The following is a 2,661-nucleotide window of genomic DNA, read 5'->3' as shown; positions in this document are numbered from 1 at the left end:
CTGGGGAAGTTCTCATTGGGTGGAGGATGGGGGGGATGGGGGGACTGGCCCTCTTGCTTTGTTTGGATTCAGTATAGAGTGTGGGGTGGGGTGAGAGTAGGGTGGCTTTCCAAATGAGGGTGATATCACTGATTCAAGAACTGGAGGACTGCTAAAAATTAAACTGAGTACATTTAAAGATGAAATTGGCTTTATTCATTGATTCATGAATCATGCAGCATCCCATCCAGCAAATAGAAAGAAGCTCTGAAAGCTGTTATAATGGAAGGTGTTTATAGGCAGAAGAGAGCAGAAGGAAGGTTCTAGCAAAGCATGCATTGCTTCAGGGGAGGTCACCTTTCTTTGGATAGGGTCTATCAAGAGGATTTCCAGCCCAAGCTGGTTTGGCTCAGTGGATAGAGTGCTGGCCTGAGGACTGAAGTGTCCTGCGTTCCATCCTGGTCAAGGGCAAGGACGTTGGTTGCAGGCTCCTCCTGAGCCCCCCGGGCCTGGGACATTTGCAAGAGGCAACTAATTGATGTGTTTCTTTCTCATTGATATTTCTATCTGTCTTTCACTCTCCCTTCCACTCTTTAAAACTCACTGTAAAATTATACTCAGATGAGGATTAAAAATAAAAAAAGCAAAAGTAATGAAATAAGAGGACTGGTCTTACATCCCAAAATATGGGCTCTCCCATCCCAACAAGGTGCTAGCTAAGCTCTGTGTGATAGATCCTCCCTTCCCCCAACTGGTGGGCAGACTATGACGTAAGCTGAGGCCTGGAAATACCTGAGTACCTAACTATGCACCTTATATGGGCCATACATTCGCCACCAATCAGAGTACAATAAGCCCCCATTCCTTCCCATGCTGCTTCTCAAAGGAGTGCCCACCTCCTCACGTGTTGCTATTCTCCCCTTGAGAGACAGCCCGGCCGGTCCTTCTTCTCTAAATAAAGCCTGTAGTCCTGGTTTTCGGGCTCTGTATGATCTTTCATTTTTCGGCCTCTGATTTTTCATTTTTGCTGCCGAAACCTGGGAGAGGTGCACGGGAGGTGGAAGATCCTTGAACCTAACCCTGAGCTTCTGATTCCTGCACTGGCTCTGCTCGGTGGTATGGTTCTGAGTTGATTGGCCCGCTCCAGACACCTCTCGAACCCTCCATACCAGGACATGTGGGGATCTCGTAGCTTCCTTCTCACCGGTAGGCTTCATGACTCCTTGGATGAGTTAAGATTCAGCAAAGAATATTCCCCATAACTGACAGGAACTCTGTGCTTGTTCTTTCATTCCCTTGACCTGGAAGGGCCTCCGAGTTTACCGTCTACTCGGCTACAGGTTCTACATCTACCAAAGGCCAGGTGCCTGGCCAGGAAACTCTGCTCTACTCCACGGGAAAGGTCTCGGGGTGGCGACCTTGGAAACTTTTCTCGTCTCTCCCTCTCTACAGGTCGGCTGAGGGAAAAGGAGGATGCTCCTTGTTCTTTCCCCAACTTCCCGGTGGCCCTTCCCTCTGGTCATGGGGACCTCTCAGCTCAAACCTCCTCAAAACACACTCTTAGGGTGTCCCCTTGCCAATCTCTCGACCTTTGGTCTTTCTGGCTACATCAAACCAAAGAAGCTCTGCCTGGCCACAATATAAACTTGACAATGGTTCTTAGTGGCCCAAAAATGGCACTTTCGATTCCAATATCCTCCAAGACCTAGGTAATTTTTGTCACCTGACAGGGAAAGCTTTCGAAATCCCTACAGGGAAGGCTTTCTTCCCTGCCCCCCCTTGCACCCCACTCTTGCCCCTCACTTTGCTCCTCATGTTCCATTCATCAGATCCTCCTCGAGAAGTTCCCTTCACCCTCTCAACCCAGTCCTCAGCCCCTTTCTCTGTCTTCTGACTCTTTTGACCCAGCTCATCATTCCTCTCCACCTCGCCTACTCTTTACAATCCCGCCATGAAATCTGTACCCCATGCTCTACCCTCTGAGAACTTTAATCGTACTCCTTCCCCTGTGTGCTCTCCACTGAATCTCCACTCCCATGACCGCCAGCAACCGAATTCACAGGTGGCTGGCCAGTTCCCTTTGCGAGAGGTTGCAGGGGCGGAGGGTATTATCCGGGTAGCCATTCCCTCTCACTTTCTCATCTTTCTCAAATCGAAAAACGCCTCACCTCTTTCTCTTCAGACCCTCTTAACCAGCAGCTGCCTTCTCCCCAGTCCCTGAAAGCCCAACTCCTGAGAACGTGAGCTCCAAAACAGCCTTTCCCATCTAACACTCATTCTCAGGCCACCCAAAGACTGCCTTCCTCAACAGCCTCTTCTATTCCCGCATTCATTCTACCCCTGAGGGAGACAGCAGGAACTGAGGGCATAGTCTGAGCCCATGTCCCATTCTCAATGTCCAGCCATACAGATTTAGAGTCATCTCAGGTTTCTTTTTCCACTGATCTGACCATCTTTACTCTCCCGACATATATTGCAAACTTCAAAAAAAGATACAGGTCCAAAAATCCCCCAAAAAGACCTCGTTAACCTGACCTTTAAGGTCTTTAATAATAAACAGGAGTAGGGACCCAATCCAAAAACAAAGGCAAGATCAGGCCAGGCTGAGGCCCAGAAGGAGGCCTTCCAGCTCCTAGCCACTGCTCACATGCACCCCAAACAAAGTGCTGGTCCTCCGACTGC

General features: G+C 49.3%; 2 protein-coding genes across 2 annotated transcripts in view; both read left to right on the top strand.

The window, feature by feature from the left end:
- Positions 1-2,661, top strand: part of LOC102771279 (proteoglycan 3) — a 24,004-nt gene that overhangs the window by 10,785 nt on the left and 10,558 nt on the right. The gene's annotated exons all lie outside the window — the stretch shown is intronic.
- LOC102770705 (proteoglycan 3-like) overlaps positions 1-2,661 on the top strand; it is a 14,889-nt gene that overhangs the window by 3,976 nt on the left and 8,252 nt on the right. The window lies entirely within an intron of this gene.

The sequence above is a fragment of the Myotis davidii genome, unplaced genomic scaffold (assembly GCF_000327345.1).
Source record: "Myotis davidii unplaced genomic scaffold, ASM32734v1 scaffold1286, whole genome shotgun sequence".
Classification (NCBI taxonomy): Eukaryota; Metazoa; Chordata; class Mammalia; order Chiroptera; family Vespertilionidae; genus Myotis; species Myotis davidii.
Note: the sequence above shows the minus strand (reverse complement) of the source record. Positions and strands in the feature narration are given on the sequence as shown.